The sequence below is a fragment of the Ostrea edulis genome, chromosome 2 (assembly GCF_947568905.1).
Source record: "Ostrea edulis chromosome 2, xbOstEdul1.1, whole genome shotgun sequence".
Lineage (NCBI taxonomy): Eukaryota > Metazoa > Mollusca > Bivalvia > Ostreida > Ostreidae > Ostrea > Ostrea edulis.
This window is the reverse complement of record NC_079165.1, coordinates 26,585,599-26,607,803: the sequence shown is the minus strand read 5'-3', so window position 1 is coordinate 26,607,803 and position 22,205 is coordinate 26,585,599. Positions and strand designations below refer to the sequence as shown.

General features: G+C 36.2%; 1 pseudogene; it reads right to left on the bottom strand.

Annotated features, from left to right (window-relative positions):
* Positions 1-2,199: 2,199 nt before the first annotated feature.
* Positions 2,200-20,749, bottom strand: LOC125679839 (fibrinolytic enzyme, isozyme C-like; annotated as a pseudogene).
* Positions 20,750-22,205: the final 1,456 nt, after the last annotated feature.

Sequence of the window (22,205 nt, the reverse complement as noted above, 5' to 3'; positions counted from 1 at the left end):
GTAGCGTATCAGATCTCCTACTTAGAGAATCCAATGACATATCCATTGTAATGCAAATACCTGTAAGCTTCCTGATTCCTGATAAAATCGTAAGGTACCCGATACAAAAATACTTCAAAAAATGTTTTCATCAAAGGAAAACTAGATATTAAATTCTCTGGTTTTATATCAAAGAGAATCAACGTAGGGAGTGATTCTCCATGAAATTTACTATTAAGTATAGGAAATGCATGTTTCTGACATATAAAATAACACAAAGGACCATTTCTCAAGAAAGCTGTTGATGAAAAGATACATAAATCATTTTTAAGGTAACTTCATACTCACTTTATCATCTGATAAAGGTATAAAAATGTTTATTACAGTTATAACTAATAAATTATCAAATAAATATATCTGTCATCGCATGACATACATTAACAGATTTACATGTATATATGAACTTAAGATAATTGCAATGTAACAATTTCATGAAACTGTTTCTTTACAAAAATATACAAAATGCCTTTGAAAAATAAAGGAAATATATCGCAAAATGAACTTGATAAAGAAATCTATGAAAACAGAGTTATTGCCCTTGGATTCAATATTTTGAAACCTGTCATTGATTATTCATTCATATATATATATATATATATATATATATATATATATATATATATATATATATATATATAACTTAGACTTTTGAAATATTTCATATTCAACAAGATTTTTTACAATAACTATCGGAAAATACGCCAACAAATTTTCTGTTTCCTATTATGTATAAATCTAGATAAATAACTGATTTTGTAAAATCTTATGATGTCACATGAGGGTGGAATTACTTTAAATCATAAACTGTAAAGAAACCACAGGTCACCAAACAAAATCTGATGGATTTTTAGCAGAAGTGTCTTTCTGTCATTTTTTAAAATTTTACAATAAGAATCTGCATGACTACAGATTTTTGTGATAAAATGTGACAGATAAACAGAAGGAGGGGATAGAGAAATCCCATCCAGTTAACAATATTTGCCGAGTAAGACGAAGCTTTGCCGGATCGCGTAGACAGCAAATCTTTCCCCGGAAATGTAAGTCCCTGCTCCACACGAGTAAATAATGAAAAATTATTTTCATCACATTCAATTCACAATTTAATTGATTTAACGAGGAAATCTGAAATATTTAAGGTGATCAAATCTCTATATGAAAACTAACTATGGTAGAGGTAACGACAAAATATTATAAGTATCATTCCTTAGATATACCGACATGGTGTTGTGTAATATATAAATGCTCATGTGATATACAGAGTGTATGATCCCAATAAAGATTCATTTTAAAAGGTACAATTTTAATTAATCCATTAAAGAATCATTTTAGATAGTAGAATTTTAATTAATCCAAAAGAGAATTATTTTAAATAGAATTTTAATTAATCCAATAAAAAATTATTTTAAATAGTAGAATTTTAATTAATCCAATAAAAAATTATTTTAAATAGTAGAATTTTAATTAATCTAATAAAATATCATTTTAAAAAGTAGAATTTTGATTAATCCAATAAAGAATCATTTTAAATAGTACAATTTACGCACTAATATGTAATTGTTTATGTACTCGGCTGGTTACATTCGGCGTATTAGTCTTGGTTTCCTTTTTTACAAAATATCTCACGATTTACTTCCTGTTTTTCAATGAAATAAACATGACATAGTGATAAGTAAATATGCTTTGTTATCACTCATGGGTATACGTTCATACTAATTCAGGAAATATACAAGAGATGTTACGGTATCTTGATCCAAGTCGTCAACTTTTTAAAATTTATTTATTTTACGATTTGCGCCACATTTGGCTTTCTTGAAATAAAACCGGCAAAGTTGTATTTGATTCTAGGAACATACAAGGCAGTTTGAGATTACTCCGTTTACTTGATCAAGATATAAGGCTTGCGGCCTGTGTGACCGATCAAAAAGGGATACTTACTCCTAGACACCTGAGCCTATCTCTGATATATGTCCGGGGTTTCAAGTTTGCCCTTCTCTTAATTCATTTAATTAAACAGTATTTATTCGATAAATTGACAGGATTGGGCAGCAGGCTTAGCCTATACGAACGTCTCCTTAATGTCGTCTTAATCCAATTTTTATAAGAATTATGAGATTGATCACTGTTATTTTCACCTTTTCGTTAATAAGATGTTGCTTCACATTATAAACTAAAAAGAAAACCACGAATATTCCCTTTTGCATTGATCCATTCTAAGTACTCGCTGACTCTGACGTAGACACTGGGGGTAACCCTCGCACGTGGTGATTTCCCACGATGTCGCACCCACCAAAACGTGCACCCCATGATCCCGGCATACCAACAGTTCCCAGAATCTCCCTAATATGCTAAAAAAAAATGTCGAGATACATGTCATCAAAAACAGTTTCTTTTAAAATCTTTATTCCTCATCCTGTTGAGACACCAATATAACTACCTGCATCTCATAGTATACAACATATTTTACAAAGGTCCATGAGAAACTTTATACAAATAATAGATACTCTAATTGCTACCTGTGTTTGCTAAACAAATATCTATATAGTATATATTTATCATCAAACGTCCAACATAATGATGAATACGTATAATGAATCTTAATTGTTCCATAAACCGAATTTCGGGAATAAAATGTTCATATTTTCCGTCTGTAAAGGATATACAGTGATGTCAAGAAACCAAATACGCGAATTTAACAGCGAAACATAACAAAAGGAAGTAAACAAAATATTTTAAAAGTTATTAACATAATTAATTTCATCATATTCATTTCTATGTTCATGATTTTATGGAGAGAGAGAGAGAGAGAGAGAGAGAGCGAGAGAGAGAGCGAGCTTTACAGTCTTTTGGAATTAAAACACCAACATTATGGGACAGTTTTCAAGGAAAGTGCTATATTTTTGTCATTTTTCCCCAAAATTCCAACCTGATATTCAAACTCCAAAAAATATTATCGTCTCACATTACAGCCTGATTTCCCCTCTGTTTGTATACAGATATGTGTATCGAAGATAGCTGCACCGGAAATTGTTCTCCATCTGTCTGCGCAGTCTCTGTTACCAATTACATCCATCTTAGCCTCCATCAACACCTCGGCTGTGCCGCTGTTAGCTAATTATATTTCAAATAAAGACAGCATAATCAGATATTATTCCAAGAGTTCTCACTCCGCAACATAGTTTGCATGTGAATGATTTTTAAATGTGTCATTGTACACCTTTTGAAAATGATTCACTGCCCAACTTTAGTCTGTGCTACATTTGTACGTAAGTATGAATATCTACACTCTCGTATGGTCAGGACTCTTTTCAGCACCTATCTTCAGAAGATCTATGATATAGAAAATCTTAAACGAAAAAATCGTGATATTCCATGAACAGGCCTATGATCTGGAAAAACCTACACGAAAAAATCGTGTTTTTCATGGTGAAAGTATGACAAATAACCAGTGACTTCCTGCTTCTGAGTCAAGAGAGCTACTGAGTCTGATCGTACCGGATTACTGTATACAGGGAAATACTCGCCCTGTTTTATTTTCGACCCCCTTCCTCTTCGTTGTCAGTGCGCGAAAAACACACTTCAAAGTTCAATGCTACAAACAATTTTTCTACCATCTCTTTTTAAAAGAATTCCAATTTTTACATTCTTACCTTTTTTTTATTTGACAAAATTTGGCCATGTTTGAAAATTTTCTTAATGTATAGTATTTATTGATACTTATTTACAAACATGATGCACTTTTAATATGTAATTTTTAATCAATGAGTGAAGAGTGCAAGCGATTACAGATCAGAGTGTCTTAATATAGGAAAGCTCTGAAAACAAATGCCCAGTAAACACTAATGATTTGATCAACTAGACTTAATTCAGCTTGTAATGTTGCTTTTTATTTTATATATATATATATATATATATATATATATATATATATATACATACATATATATATATATATATATATATATATATATATATATATATATATATATATACATGTTTTGCATAGTTATTCACATTTTGTACAGAAATATTTGAAAACGGAGAAGTTATATTAATTTGTAGCGAGTGTCCTTAAGCCTGGGTGACACTGTTTTCTCTCTTAACTTTCTTTTTAACACAAATGTGTGTGAGTGAAATTAAAACGGAGTGAAACCGTTTACTAGAGTAGAAAGGCGAAAATAACACTGGGGCGAAAATAACCCCGTGTACAGCAACTTAACGTTCATGAATGACTCCTTATTCCTTTAGTCCTTTCCTTATTGAATAATGCCAATATACCATTCATCGTAAATCAAAGATGTAAAATTAAAATTAAAAGTATTGTCGATCGAAATTAATTTCACATTTTCCGAAAACGTATTTCCAGTTACTGCACAAGCTGAAATGCTTTTCAAGACACGATGCAAATCAAAACTGGAGGCTAAATTTTTTTTTTTATCGATAACTCAGAAAATAGCGGATTATAACTATTACTTCTCAGATGATGCAGATAAAAGGTATCATGTTGCATTTATTTATCTGTTACAAGGTTAATGCGCAAATCAACGCTGACAATGGCATGTAATGTTCCCGTACTATACAAATAAATGAAGGTCATCTTACTCACATTTTTGTTTGTCGGAATTTGGTCCAGTTTTTACTCAGAATAATGAATACTATTGACTTTTAAAATTCGTGTTTCTTTTCTTAAAATTGTGGTGAATCTCACTTAACCCACTCACAAAACTTATGCAAGCGTGGCGTGATGATTGGCGGGTTGTTAAGTGTGGTGATATTTGGTATTGATATGATGATAGGTGTATTGATATCACTCGGAACTTCTCGCGTGGCTCGTACCTCGCACACTGATAAGGTAATGTTTGCATCGATATCGTGGTTTTCGTGACATTTCGTTACCGACCTGAGATCTTTCCCCAGCCAGTGATTCAACAGTCGGGGTTTCCGATAAAGCTGCTGGTCCCTCGGGCCAGAGGAATAATTTCGGCCCTGTTTGAGGTCACCTCTTTGGTCAGTTCCAGCAAGGCAATGTCGTTCCGTCACTATTGTAATCCGGATGCTGAAGAAATAAAATGTTTACACCCTAAAACAATTTTGCAGTACTTGAGTAAGAAATCTTACAACAAAACTTGATGAAGTGATCAATCAATCCTTTACTTTATTAGTTTCCCATTTCATTTGAAATTTTAAACTTGCCATAACAAAACATTTTCAATGTTAAACTATTATTTTCTATAAACCAACTTTTATTCGCAATGACATTATTTTGTGATTGATCAGTGCTGAACTAGTTTGTCGTGACTAATTTTTGCGACCCATATAAGTCTAAACAAATACAAAGAGACAATAAAGGATAGAAATATTCGCGATGACGAGGTTTTCGCGAACCTTGCGAAATTTCTCACACGCGAATAAAAATTGATGTTTCAGTATTCGCGATGACGAGGTTTTCGCGAACCTTGCGAAATTTCTCACACGCGAATAAAAATTGATGTTACAGTATCGCTCACCATGATGATTCTAGACACATCGGCGATCTGAGCGTTTCTGGTAGAGGACTGGCGATGTAAACCGGCCATCACTCTTAAATTCGTTGTTCTAGTGAAAGAAATAACTGGTGTTTCAATACTTGCACATACAAAATAATACTATAAACTTTTATATGGCACAAAGTACATGTATTCATCTACAGTAACTAAAAACCTAACAAGTTAGATAGGGCCCCGCGATAAATCTGAAAATCGAAAGGGGTCTTCCTCTGCCTACTCCAAGTATTATACTGTATAAAATCTATGAAAATCTTCCCAAGGAAACTTAGATATTGCGTGCCATAGAAAGTGCTGACAGACGGACAGACAGACAGAGTAAGGTGTCTTAAATGAAGATTAAAATCTGTTTTTAACTTCAAAGAAACTATGGGATTATTTCTTATATAACTATGATGTTATACTGAACTTTTTATTAAAGTGGCTAACTTGAGGATTACATGTGGAGAGAGAGAGAGAGAGAGAGAGAGAGAGAGAGAGAGAGAGAGATGAATTAAGGTATTTCAAGCATATTTGTATGAATTGTCATTCGAACAAGCCCTTTAATTGAACTGAATTCAAGCACACTTTTCCATCAAAATGAATGACCATGTTAGACATCAGTGGGCGATGCTCCTGATTTTCCCCACCATTTCCCAGACTGTTGTGGTGTTACCAAGTCAGAAATTGTGAAGAAAATATCAGTATAGTGCAACAAATATAATTCATATTGATGAGCCTGTATGTCTTCGGTCCTCTTCCGATTCCACATCTATCAAGTTCAAGGAAAAACGAAAAACTGCGTATCTTGCCAATCTCTCGTCTTCCATCATCCTTTCGTTGAAAGCCGTTTACATCAGTAAACTTCACCTCCATTCAGAAAATTGATGTTCTCATCTTATTAAGCCATAAATTGGAAGTGTGTACGGTATATACAATCTCCGTAGCATAAAAATAACTACTCTGTTGCTGTTTTAGATTTTTTGGGCAATTTTCGATCCCATTGTATTTATAAACGCGTTGTCCAAATAACCCACAAATAATACCAAATTTCAAGGGAGATGGAAGATCCCACTATTAGTCTTAAAGGGTTATATTTTCTATCGGAAGGAGACATCGTGTTGAGCAGTATTTAAAATTACAAGGACTTGTAAATGTACTACTTGACATGAATATTTTTGTTATATCAATGATTTTACAATATATATATATATATATATAAAACAATTTATGGTATGTTTTCCACAAGAATCCATGTAATTAATAGATATCTTAAGGATGCATACTACATCGACAGAATGGCTGACTTCATTTTAAAACTTGAATGAAAATATAAATATAATTTGTATATTCCTTGTAAATGGGTAGTTCAGTCGGTTAACATGTCGACTGCTGACTGTAGATCGCGGAATCGAATTCAGCAGGTCTTTTAAAAAAATTGCTTTAAGATTACTTTCTTCTAAATTGTATTCGGAAAAATTAAATGTTTTCAATTATAATACGTATTCTCCGCTTTCCATCTACATCAGATTTCCCTGGTGTGCTGTTCCTGCTTATAAGATTTCTCCAGTGTGCTGCTCCTCCTTAAGATGAAATTCGGACATAGAGACTTCAATGAGTACTGTACGTTTGTCATGTCAATATGGAGATACGCGAAAAGGTGAAGGTAACAAACAGAGATCAATCTCATAACTCCTATAAAGGATACAAAATTAAGAGTAGGGCAAACATGGACCCTTGGACACATCAGAGGTGGGATCTAGAAAGAGTAACCATTCCCTGTCCGTCGTGTACTTTCTCTGAGTATACACATTTCCAATGACTAGCACAGTGTTACAGTTTACAATTATCCTATTTAAAGCGACCCATACAATATGTTTAATTATTCATTCTATAATGAGAATTTGTGACACAAAAACATCCACGGCATGAGTGATCAAAGACCACTCGTTTTAGTAATTGATATTAGCAAGATAAATTTGGGGTGCTCTCTGCCCTGATGTCATTACCAGGGATTTCATTGTGATCAGTTATCGTATAGAGACAGTCAAATTGAGACCCAACTTACCACATAACGTGACCAAAGTTTTACAACCAATTAACTTTGATACATTGAAAGTTTTCAACAGCTTCAATCGGGGTATTGTAAACACGGCCCAGATACGACATCGTTCTACAGATGCTAATTACGTTACGGTCTCTACAGCGCTATCACCTGTCGTCTGCAGGCTGAATACGGCCATTGTGATGCCATCGATTTACCGTAACCCGGTTTGTCTAGTTGTAAAAACTTTATATTTTAACTCTAACATAATATTTGACAGTTGCTGAAAGGATTATTTAGATGATCCATAACTTTGTCATTGATTTGCCAGAGACAATTCCATCATGACGGTTTTAATGTCTGTTGAAACCTAGAGGCGTGCTATTAGAGCACTCGTCTCTAGAATTTAAAACAACTTTGATTCACCTATATATTTAGAAAAAGTTCAAATATATACGGTTTATCCATGGGGAAGAGAGAAATTTCAAAATGAATTCAATCAAATGAAAAATGAAAAATCTTGTCAGAACAACTTATTCTACATTGTCTGTTATGGACAACCATTATGCAAACATTTTAAAAAAATGTCTGCCTTCTAATGTAAGCAAGAACTAGGACACCCGTCATCGCATTCTACGCTGGGCACGTGCGATGTATGATAGCTCCCTGTAACACGTCACTATACGCTGGGCACGTGCGATGTATGTTAACTCTCTGTAACACGTCACTATACGCTGTATGATAACTCTCTGTAACACGTCACTATACGCTTGACACGTGAGCTGTATGATAACGATCCCTGTAACACATCACTATACGCTGGACACGTGCGCTGTATGATAACTCTCTGTAACACGTCACTATACGCTTGACACGTGAGCTGTATGATAACGATCCCTGTAACACGTCACTAAACGCTGGACACGTGCGCTGTATGATAACTCCCTGTAGCACGTCACTATACGCTGGACACGTGCGCTGTATGATAACGATCCCTGTAACACGTCACTATACGCTGGACACGTGAGCTGTATGATAACGATCCCTATAACACGTCACTATACGCTGGACACGTGAGCTGTATGATAACTCTCTGTAACACGTCACTATACACTGGACACGTACGCTGTATGATAACTCTCTGTAAAACGTCACTATACGCTGGACACCTGCACTGTATGATAACTCCCTGAAACACGTCACTATACGCTGGACACGTGCACTGTATGATAACTCCCTGAAACACGTCACTATTAGAGAGAATTAAGAGACAGACTGAGAAATACACGAGACTCTAGAAGAATGGCGTTTTAATCTGTTTAGTGTGATTGTCTGGAGGTTTCCTGCCTTTCATCAGGCCATGTTACCCGTGCTTTGCCCAATGAGTTCCTTTTAGCTGATGGACCGGCAGCGAATTTCCCCCCCCCCCCCCCCCTGTATTTAACACTTTCCTTATTCTATGTTTATTATACAAGAAAAGCAGATCTTAATCTCCAGTATGAGAAGGATCACGTGTGTCCTTCACATTATGTATCAAGCATCCCTCATAGAATTTGTGTTTAATTCATTTATTGCAGAGCAACCTAAAACCAAATTTCTATTTCTTTTTATCTTAATTTAATTTTTTTTTTTCAATGTAGACGATAACGAATGTCAATTAACTTCATAAATATCAGATCACTACAAACCTTGTTTCGAACAGTTTTGTTTTAGAATATATTTAATCATTTACATCAATGTATATGTGCTATCTAAAAGAGGAGGACATTGGCATGATATGTACATGTATGTTCAACAAATGTGAGATTATATTACCTTTAGCATTAGGTAAATATATATATTTCTTATAAAAGGGTGGTAACTTCTGTGATTCTTTATACATTTTAAATGTTTTGAATAAGCAAGCTATGGTTATATATAAAGTAGCCCATGTAAATAAAAAAAAAACCAACGGAATTTTTCTACTGATGTGATGTCACAACCACATCCGGTGACGTTGTGTGTAAAGCATTCTGAATATAATGAGATGCTTGAACAGATTCTCATGGCCGTAGGAACCGGGGGGGGGGGGGGGGGGGGGGGGGGCAATATTTTTCCAAAAAAAAAAAACTTCATGTAGTAAAATTGACATATGGTGTAATGTTTAATTATTTTTAAGCAAAAAGTTCATTTAATTCAATGAGACTCAGAGTCAGTCAGTGTGACTGTCCTTTAGCTTAAATAAAAAAAAATATTATGAAAAGCACTTAATGCCTTAACATTTCTTAGGGCATCATCCAAAAGGTCGTAATCATGAGGTAATGGTTCGGTTCTCGTTCCCAGCTCCGCATCTGGCGTCAAACCTATGATATGTAGTGACTGTTCCTTTGTCAAGTGCCCGGCACTAGTGTCGTTTAAAGTCCTTTACCGGTATTTGTTGACGACTCATACGAGTGAAAAAAATCTCGCAAGGGATGACTGATCAAAAGGTATCTAATATGTGTGACCTTGACTAACTTTCAGGTCTAATAATTCATTGGATAGCTTGTTCATAGAAACTTCGTCTTGATACAAAAATGTCTATGCCCAACTGCCCTAATACCAGTTCAACGTTTGTATATATTTAAAATCTTTTTGTAAAGCTAATATGATGAATTGTTGACTTTTTTATCATCACAGATTTTATGGTAAAGGTAAACCCGACAATGTGTGAAGTACTATTTATCAGTGACGTAACACCCCCAATGTGACGTAGGTCATGACGTGAAACAACTTTTTCAAAGCTTGTAAAGCCTCAGGTTGTCAAGACCTGTTTCATTCTTGGTCCAAGAGTAGACACTATCGTATCAGTGTAAGATCAACCTTCCGCACAGTTTTAACTTTGATTATATTTCACAATGTATGCCCAGACGGACGAAAGAAAGGCATTTTTCGAAAAAGTGCACGAAGAAGCAAGGAATGCAAGAAAAAAAGGGATGGGGAGCACTAAGTTTTCTTGTTAGATTCAAAGGGCAATTTTTTAAAGAAATACTGTATCCTCTTCCAACAAGCATACCTAATATCCCAACTTCGAATATTCGAAAAGATGCTGTTTCCTCAGAGCTTTATCCAAATGATGCTCCTTCTGAGCTTATCCCGATTCAAATATATGGTGATGGGAACTGTTTATTCAGAACTCTCTTTTTTTGTGTTCGGACATGAGGACAATCATAATCAGCTTATTGTTCCTCTTGACCGTGCTGATGCTAAAGAATATCAGGATGCTATCCACATCATGTGGACTCAAACAATTGCTACAAAAATAGATGGTTGGACATCTAATCATTTTGTTGCCTGTATTCACAAGCATGAGGAACCTCTTTCAAAGCGTTCGAGGTTATCCTTTGAGGATTCTGAACCTCATCGCTCATTTGAACCAAAACAATCACAAGATAGTCCTTCCCCACTCTTGGAGTCTAACACAAATGAGGAGTCTATTGAAACAGGTAAATTGGGGGAAACTGCAAACAAAGAAACAGACAAACATGATAAGGTTGCTTCCTTTATTGATTCTTCTTCTTCAGAAGATGATATCTCAGAAATACCAGTTCAAAAGGCCCAGGTTGTACATGAAAAATGGCATACACCAGAGATCGGTAGTACCCCAAACCAGCCACGGAATATTTTCTTTCCAGCAAAAAAGTTTGGTAAAAAGATGAGATCTTTCAATGCCTCCTGGTTTGATCGGTGGTCTTGGTTACATTATGTAGAAATCAAAGATGTTGTATTCTGTTTTCCTTGCATAAAATCATTTCAGAAGAATACTCTCAGTTGTCACAAGAAAGAAAAAGCTTTCATATCAAGTGGTTTTAAAAACTGGAAAAAAGCAACCACAAAATTCACCGCACACGAGAAAAGTGATTGACATAAAGAGGCAATGGAAAGGGAGTTTACGATAAAGATGTTGGAGAATGTCTTTCAAAGACGCACGAAGTCGAGAAGAAGTCTAACAGAGAGAATTTGCTTAAAATCACAAACATTTTGAAGTTTCTTGCTCGACAAGGAATTGCTCTTCGGGGTGACAAAAACGAGAAAAACTCGAACTTTAATCAACTTCTCATGCTAGAGGCTAAACGCGATCCCCAGCTTCAGGAATGGCTACAACGCAAGACAAATGAGTATGTTGCTCCAGATATACAAAATGAAATTTTGCAGGTGCTGGGGTTGCAGGTTTTGCGACAAATTGTTGCTTTCATCAAATCGTCTGAATTCTTTTCAATAATGGCAGACGAAACACGAGATATTTCCAACAAAGAGCAACTTGTTTTATGCATTCGATGGGTTGATCAAAATTTTACCGCTCATGAAGATTTATTAGGGATGTAATGTCTTTCTGACATTGGGGCTAATTCAGTAACCCTAGAAATTAAAGATGCCCTTTTGAGGTTCGATCTGCCCATCAACAAAGTACGAGGCCAGTGTTATGACATGGCTGGTTCAAAGACAGGTGTTGCAACACAAATTCATGCACTTGAACCCAGAGCCCTTTACATACACTGTTATGGTCATGCTCTTAACCTAGCTTGCAGTGATTCTATTAAGGGATGTAAGTTGCTTAGAGACACCCTGAACATTGCAAAGGATATTAAAAAGTTGATTAAAGAATCTCCAAGAAGGGAGATGATTTTCAATACATTAAAAAATGCCCAAAATCTAGAGAAAACGTCAGCGGAAATAAGGGTTTTGTGTCCCACAAGATGGACAATAAAAGCCGACACATTTTTTAGCATTTTGTCAAACTATGAAATTCTAAGAAATGTTTGGGATGAAAGCCTCCAATACGTGCGTGAGGTAGAAATGAGAAACAGAATTAGAGGAGTGGCTGCTTATATGTGCAGGTTTGATTTCTTCTTTGGGTGTTTACTGAGTGAAAAACTTTTACGTTATAGTGATAATTTGGCAAGGGCTCTGCAGGCTCCAAATCTCTCGGCGAGTGATGGTCAAAAAATGGCATCAATTACAATGAGTGCTTTGCAAAGTCTCCGAGATGAGACAATCTTCACTCAGTTTTACGAGGAAGTTGTTGAAAAAGCAAAACAGATGAACATCGATGATCCTGTTCTTCCTAGAAAACGCAAAATTCCTCGTAACCTTGATGACGGGACAGCAGCACATACTTTTTTATCGTGTGCAGATATGTATAGGAAAGATTTCTACGAGGCATTAGATCTGCTTTTAGCTGGCATAAAATCTAGATTTGACCAATCAGGTTACAAAGCTTATGTTAATCTTGAAAACGACCCTATATGATACAGATTTGAAGCCAAATGATCTTCACTACCAGCTTATAATGTTAAAGACTGTTTTGCCAAAAGACTTTACGCCAGATATACCAAGTGTGGTTGAATTTTTCAGACATTCAAATGAAAAAAGTCTGTTTGCCGAGATCCTCAAAATTCTCAAACTAATTTTGGTACTTCCTGCAACTAACGCTACCAGTGAGCGCTCATTCAGCGCCTTGAAAAGATTGAAAACATCACTGAGATAAACAATGAGCCAAATACGAACAAACAATTTGCTTTTATTGCATGTTCATAAAAATGAGACTGATGAACTGAATCCAGAAAAAATAGTTGAGGAGTTCGTAAGTGAAAGTGAATACAGACTGGAGATTTTTAGAAAGTTTACTGAGTACTAAATACCTTATGACTCAGAAATGATTGATAACAAAATGATAAAGATATAAACAAAAACAAAAAAAAGATTTTAAAAAAATCCTCAACACCCCCCCCCCCTCCAAAAAAACTTAGAATTAAAGTTGAGGGGTTTTCTGGGAAACTAATTAGATTCTATGTACATAATTAGAGCTTGTTCTGGGTATAGTCAGTTTTTAAATCGAGGTAAGCTACTGACAAACAAGTTGATGGTACAGGGATTTCAACAGTCTCGATTGAAGTCAGCATTTCGCAAATTCTATGGTCGTTATAACGATCTAGTTCGTCAATACAACCTCGCATTGGGTCAAATGCTGTCTGACGTGTTTCATACCGATTGTTAAGCCGTTTTTGGCACACTGATTTTGACTGCGGATAACTCCGTTTACCTGATCAGGATATGGGGTTCACGGTGGGTGTGACCGGTCAACAGGGGATGCTTACTCCTCCTAGGCACCTGATCCCACCTCTGGTGTGTCCAGGGGTCCGTGTTTGCCCAACTATTTATTTTGTATTGCTTTTAGGAGTTGTGAGATTGGTCGCTGTTCGTTGTCTTCACCTTGCATGTACATGACGTACACCTCAATGCTTGCACATATTTATGCAGTTATTTTTTAACTAATGGTTTTGTCGATATCACTTTTTTGTCGTAAATTACTTTGGTGTGGTGCCCCCCCCCCCCCCCCCCAAGTGAAATTGCTTCCTACTGGCCTGATTCTGGTATACATGGAATTCTTTGTAATATCATTATATTCTAATTACCGTTTATTGTTAAATAAGGAATATGAATTATAAATAATTTTGCTTGAGGCTTTCTTGGATCTAAAACGACAGCACTTATGCTTTTAAAAGTGTTCGCGTTGATTTTCTTGATTTCTCATCCGACCACTGAGGATTGTATGATATAAATGTTTGATATTCGGCATCATTTGCAGGCTAAAAAAATAAAAAGAATTGGAATCAACTAATTTGATTTTAGTTAAAATGTTACTACAGGCGTTTGTTTGGAGAAAGAAAATTCGGGTCCGAAAAAGTTTATGGAAATGTTAGAAAAAATACTGTTAAAAACACATCAAATAGTCACCATCGATTCTAACAAACAGTCATTGAAAAACATCGTATTGTTACAGGCGATAAAAATAAAGCTTCTCTGATTCTACTTTAAAATCAAATGACTAATTCATAATTACAGTTGGTCTCTTATGCCCCCCATTACAATGAATGAAATCAATTTCTTTTGTGTATATCTAAATCAATTAGACGATGAATGCGGAATAAAAACCATCACAATTAAGCGATGTCTCTTGAGAGCGCTGAGATCGTACTTCGCACTTTGTAAATATGTTACAAAGTGCAAACTTTGGAAGCTTTCCTTAGAAAATAAATCAGAATTCAAGTTTCTATAGAATCTGGAATTTTGATTTACATTGAATTCTGCTTAAACAATCTGGACTCTGGATGTGCTTAAAATAATAGCCTGAATTGTACGAAATATCATTTTAAAAAATATGCACAAATAATATAAAATAAATCATAGAGAAATATTCAATTTAATGAAGTGAAGATTGGACAGCAGTTTGTTCCCCTGGTCTCAGTATTCTGTTGGTTCAGTGTCACGTGACACTTTCAGAAAGTTCGTACATACAGACATGTAAGAAAACCCACACAAACTTGTCGGATGATGAGCAGTGACTTTCCGTATCATGCTGAACCTGGTAGCTCTGAAAATCAAAGATCCCTTCCTCCATCCAAAATCAAACACAAAATTACAACAGTTCTAAATAGTGTTCACTGTGTTCATTCTAACGGTTTCTGTTCACAACACATTGTGCTGTAACGGGAAGGGAGAAAATGCAACGGACCAGACCGGGATTCGAACCCGGGCCCCCTGAATCTCTAGTCAGGTGCTCTACCAACTGAGCTAACTGGCCACCGGCGATCTAACCCGGCTGACCGCTACAGTGCAGATGGATTAAATTTAAATTCGCTATCTTGTTTTAATCACTTGCATCCAAAACTAACCATATACTATTTAGTAATTATTCCGGGGTCTGCCAGATATTTAGTTTGATCCACGATGCGTGCCTTTTCCAAATTTGACCATGTAGAAATTGGATTTACACCTTACAGTGGGATTCTTTAAGTAAGAATAAAACTTCTAGTTTTTACCAGACACCCCCCCCCCCCCCGGAATTCCGCCTTGTACAAGTGCGATCGTGAGTCCTAAGTTACCCGACTCAATCAGTATGTTAACGACCACGTATGTAGAGAAATTGAGGTGAGAAAACAGGAGGGTATGAACGGCCACACTTCACGTCGTCATACATACAAGAAGCGCTGGTTTGGACATTTTGTAAACTTTACAATTGGGGTTGAACACAAATTCTTAAAAACGTATCTACGTTTTCTCCCTAAACTAACGCGCTTCATAAAAAGTATACCGGCGTGAAGTGTTGCAGTTCTTACCTTCATATATTTTCAAGAATGAAAATATTTTTTTACATTTACATTCTACTTTCATTTAATTTTGTCGGAATTCCCAGCCGCTGAAATTGACGTACTATATTTCTAAAGATTCGATTTGTTCACAACTGCAGCGTATTCATGGAAATGGTCATCATTATAATTAGTAAAGATACCAAAAGCAGAGACAATGGAAATTCAAATATAACAATATGATATGCTGTGAATACAAAGGCCATGCATGGGAACTGCCGATTTTCTCTCTCTCGGATTTGTAATCTGATATTCTCATTTCTCCAGTTCACAAGTGAATTTCTTTTATAGAAATGACTGTCATAAAATCATAGATTAAAAAAGGACTAAGACCATATTATCTTAATTTTTTTTATTTCAATGAAGTACTTGTGTATGAGACAGATTTTTCGAAATCACTAGAATTCCAAAAAAGAATCAAACCGAGAATTTATTTTTCGTAAGACGCCATCGCTGAAATCAGTACCGCTACTCGGGACACATGATGAAATGGAATTAAGAAATATTGAAAAGCGTTGCATGATTCAGAAAAGTGCATGCAAATTTCGTGGGTTCGGCGGCTGATTAACAATCTAGATCAATACACTCCTTAAGAAGAAACACACGCTTTACATGTTGAATCACAAAATGCCACTTTTTGACAACTGGGCAGTGTGACTGCGTTGTATGATTTCAATGATATAAAGAAAGAATTCAGATACCCTTCTTTTAATTTGCATCACAAAATTATCATCAGAATTTTAAATATCATTGAAAAAAATTAAAAGTAGGTGGAAATTGACCTCAGAAAAATTTCAAAATTCCATATGCGCCGAAATACTTGTGGAAATCAAATCTTATACACAACTTACATTTTATACATTGGGAGACGTTGAATACGTGTCATGAAAACTACAAATTGACACGCCGGTAAAATAGTCTAACACATGACAGAGGCACGTCCATATAAAGACAAAGACACGCTCATGTACACACAAAGACACGCCCATGTACACACAAAGACACGCCCATGTAAAGACAAACACACGCCCATGTAAAGACAAAGACACACCCACGTCCATGTAAAGACAAAGACACATCCATGTAAAGAAAAAGGCACGCCCATGTAAAGGCAAAGACACACCCACGCCCATGTAAAGACAAAGACACACCCATGTAGAGAAAAAGGCACACCCATGTAGAGAAAAAGGCACACCCATGTAAAGACAAAGGCACCCCGTGTAAAGACAAAGAAACGCTAATATAAAGACAAAGGCACGCCCATAAAAAGACAAAGACACGCTTATGTAAAAACATCGCACGCCCATGTAAAGAAGACACGCCCATAAATAAAGACAAAAGTACGCCCATGGAAAAACGAAGGCACGCTCATTTAAAAATACCGCAAACCCATTAAGGACAAATGCGCGCCTTCCTAGAGACAAAGACGCGTGCCCGTGTAAAAACAAATGGTATACTTATGTAAAGACGAAGGCGAAAAAAATAAGAGATTTGAAGAATCTTTTTCTCAGATGCGCAGATTGCTATTTTGAATTGAACATATGTTTCTTTGAAAATAAAAGCTTATCTGATCTAAAATGGTAAGTGAATGGTTTTAAGAAAGTGTTTCAAAGATCCCGATAATGACAAGTGAAGAATGATTAAAACTGATGCACAATAGTTGAAATATTATAGCAGGCTATAAAAGAAGCAACAAAAGCGACACATCATTGATCATATTTCAAACTTAAAAAATAAATACTAGAATATCAAATCCGTTTTCTCAAAACTGTTAATTATTGAGTATTAGTTATATCTCGTTCTGTTAATCAGTCATCTCGTTCTGTTAATCCGTCATCTCGTTCTATTAATCCGTCATTCCCATTATGTTAATCCGTCATTTCGGATTGTAATATATTTGAAATAATTTGAGATGTTGATTGGTAGTCTGATTCTTCAAGTGAGCAATCCATTCTTTCGTAAATCCAATACCCAATCCAAGACAAAAACTGCCAGTGAAGGGGACGAATTACCAAAGCTGCCCCGTGGAGGGGACGAATTACCAAAGCTGCCCCGAGGAGGGGACGAATTACAATTCGGAATTGCGGACTACCAATCAGAGGGATTCGAGGAAAAGGACTACATGTATCCATTTTCAATATTTCTAAATTGAGCTTTGTTGTTGTTGTTGTTGTTCCCTCATGACCTTCGTACCAATCAATCTAACAATCGTTAATTTTCAGATACTATTCTAGACTTGCTTTTTCTCATGAACTTTGTATCTATTTATTTTATTATTATTCCAAAGAAATATGGTGTCCGGGTAGGGCCATTTGCAAAAGCGTGACTGCACGTTAGTCACAACACGCCAACAAGCAGCGCGCTCTCACGCCGTGTTGATTGTTGTCGTGAGAGCGCGAAGGCGCGTTGCTCGTCTGCGCGAAGTTTGTTGGTGTGAGAGCGCGAAGGCGCATAACTTGTTGGCGTGACGGCTTGTTGTGACTAACGCGCAGTCACGCTTTTGCAAATGGCCCTATCCGGACACCATAACGAAAAGAAGCTTATTGTTTTATAATTTTGTCCATGGTTTATGTACTATTCAGATATCTACATACATATACTTCCTGCGTTGAATATAATACAGGGTAAAGCGCTGTGCTGATGTAGATAATCATATACATCAGTGGCGGATTTAAGGGGGCGCACGTAAATCGTGGTATCTAGTTTAGAAAAATGTAGTAAACAATAAAAGAAGCAAAAATTTCTTCCACTCCCGGAGAAATAAATGAAAAATTCTTTTTGATTTCTTGAATTACTTTATTGGGAGAACTTAATTTTTTCCAAAACCCCTTAAAATTTGCGTAATTTTACTAATTTCACCTTATCAAAAATGATAGAAAATAGTACGAATGACTTAAATAGGAGACATATTTCAAGCTCTATAAAATCTGTAAAATCTAGGAGCTTCCGGGGACTTCGCCCCCTGGGCCCCCACCAGGGCTTTCGCCCCAGACCCCCTGCCTCATAAAATGGCACCCCCGTATACGCAATTCCTGGATCCGTCCCTGTACATGACATATAGAGCAGGGGCGGATCTGGAGAACTTTCAAGGAGTTGTGCGACCCAAGTTCGTACCTTTTCCGCCGCCCGGAAAGGGGATCGATGAACTCAGAAATGACTTATAACGAACATTTTTTAAAAAGATGTTCAACCGAAAGAGAGAGGGAGGGGGTGTAACATGCAGTACATTATTCAGTGGATGAAATGGACATTTAATCTGGTATTCCAGATAACTGTCCGTCCACGCAGTGCGCAGCCGTGATGACGTAGTTCTATTATGTAATGAACTACTTGTCCTTGTCTAATGACGCGATAAGGACACTTTATAGTATACCAAAAAAGACGCAAGGGTTGATAAATATTTTTGGTTTAGTTTGGTTTTGATAAGTACAAGTGTAAAATTTCCAAATGACAAGTGACTTGTAAATTTTCTATAATGTTCAAAAGTTGAAATATATTACCCCTCCCTGAATTCAAATAAATATTCCCACTGTTTAATTGAGAATGATATCTTGCATTCCATACGGTAAATTGTAATCATTTTCAAAAACAGTTTGTCTACATAGAAAGTGTTGTTGATACGATGAAAATTCAATTCAAAGCGTTAAACTTCAAATTAGTACTAAACAATAACTGCGATGTTACTTTCTGAATGGAAAACGCGTCATGTCTATAGGATTGTTACAAACTGAATGGACAAGGAATATATGATATTCTAAGGGACAGCAACAGCAGTAGCAAGATGTCCCCGGAGCCATACATGTATACATTACATTTAGAGCTACTATTTATTTACATCTCAAAATTACGCCCGAAACCAACCCCCCCCCCCCCCAAAAAAAAACCCCACTCCACAAAAACAACAAAAGTATCGCAAACGGTATAACATACGCCCGTTAGACCTTCAGTGCAATATTTATATTTATTATATACTTTCAATTTCATCTCCTCTATTTTCTTTAAAAGCTTGCGGGCATATATCACACGATATATGCCCGGAAACATCCCGGCCCGCAAACATTACGTCACAATCAATACACAAGCAAATTACTGCGTCATTAATTTTCAATTTTTTCGTGTTTTTCATCTTTTACTCAGTTAAACCAATAACGAAATTGATAAAAATAAATTATTGTTAGTTTCTAAATGAAATTGAAAGTATATAATAAAAAGGTTATAGACTTTGTATGGGAAAATATGACGACCTCGTTTTTTGTCGCGGACGGACCTCGCAAGCTCGGTCCGTGTACGCGACAAAAAACGAGGTCGTCATATTTTCCCATACAAAGTCTATAACCTATAAGTATCCATGATGAGGAAAGGTAAAGAAAACTATTTCACCTACGTTTAGCCCTAAAGTAGGTCACGTTGCACCAATCAAGTTGAAATGTGTATTTCTCTGAGAGGGAGGTTGTGACAAAATTTCAGAGCAATAATTCATAACGAAAATAAAAATCTGGGAAACTGTTTGACATTCTTTAACCCCTAAAGTATGTCATGGTGCACCAATTCAGATGAAATGCAAACTCAACGTATATTCCTCCGAGAGGAGGCTTGTGACTAAATTTCAGAGCAATATCTGTAAAACAAGAATTTTCTACTAAGTGATACTATACGACCTTGACCTTGGACCTTGAAAAACAATAAGGAATCCTCCACTCGGCATAAAGTGTACGTGTACCTAGTTTGACGGTCCTAGCCACAACAGTTCGGTCTGTATCATGCCTACAATGTTTTCCTATTAAGAGATTCTATGACTTAAATCTCTGACATTGAAGAACAAAAGGCAGCCTCCACTTGGCATTTGAAGTATGTGCACCAAGTTTGACGGTCCTAGCCCCAAAAATTCGGTCTGTATTCTACCAACAAGTTTTCCTATTAACTGATACTATTACCTTGACATTTGACCTTGAAAACCTTAGACATCGTCCTCTTATCATGGTGATCAACTGTACTAAGTTGTAAGATCCTGGACCCTACAGTTTGGTCTGCATTTTTCTACAAAGTTTTCCTACTGTTACTACAACTTTGACCTTTGACCTTGAAGAACAAAAGGCGTCCTTCGCTTGGCATGAGGAGTATGTGTACGAAGTTTGACAGTCCTAGTCCCAATAGTGCGGTATGTATTCAGCCTATAAAATTTTCCTATTAACTGATGCTACGACCTTGGCTCTTGACCTTGAAAACAATAGACATCTTCCTCTCATCATGGTGATCGAATGAGCCAAGTTGTAAAATCCTGGAGCTTTCGGTTCGGTCTGTATCTAGCTTACAAGTTTTTTCTAATAAATGGTACTACGACCTTGACATTTGACCTTGAAAACCTTAGACATCTTCCACTTATCATGGTGATCAAATATACCAAGTTGTAAGATCCTGGGCTTTACAGTTAATTTTTTAATTTGCCTACAAGGTCCGAACGGACAGACAGACAGTCGACGCCATACCATACATTCTGTCTTTGACGGGCGTATAAAAATGAAGAAAAGAAAACAAACGGGTGTTCGTGTAGCGTCACAGTGGTTCACGCAGCTGCGACCCGAGTTAGATCCCACGGAAGCCGATAGGTGTCAAGAGTATAGAATTAATATTTCTTTGTCACATATTTACAGTGACTTTCTTTTGTTGTTCAGGGATTGTATCTGATTATCACAAACAGGTGTTTTTTATCGCATATGCAAGGTGAAGATAACGAACAGTGATCAATCTCATAACTCCTATAAGCAATACAAAATAGATAGTTGGGCAAACACAGACCCCTGGACACACCAGAGGTGGGATCAGGTGCCTAGGAGGAGTAAGCATATGTGATAAAACGAACTCCTCCCACCTTGTTATCGCATGGGCGGTACTAACATCAGAATTACACAACAGAAACAAGACAGGAATAATTCAGTTTTCGTGAAGTTACTTTTGCTGTTTCACGGGTAAAGCGTGCGCCGATTGATGTCTGGGGCGTTGAAACAGACGAGAAGTGATATGTAACAAATGCATGTATACACGTACCTGTGACCCGTTTTGCAGTCAGTAATGTTAAATAGTTCTCTCTCTCTCATTTTATAAAGAGTTTGCTAATGCAAGTCTTTAATCCTTTTCCCACTTTAATATTTGTGTTATACAGCCACCAGTATGTGATAGATACTGCTAGGAATAATCAGTTTTCGTTTTTGAAGAAATTCTGCTTCATATGAATATAAAAACAGGCCAGCTAACAAAGGAACACAATTTGTGCCCATGGGAATTCCAACAGACTGTTGGAAGACCTGATCACCAACAACCACGAATATATTGTCAATGAGGAACTCTAGCATATTTTTTATTTCAACTTCAGAGTACTTGTGCGTGGAATCAGAGTGGTGTTTAACAAAGTAAGTTTTTGGATGACTGATCACTAGA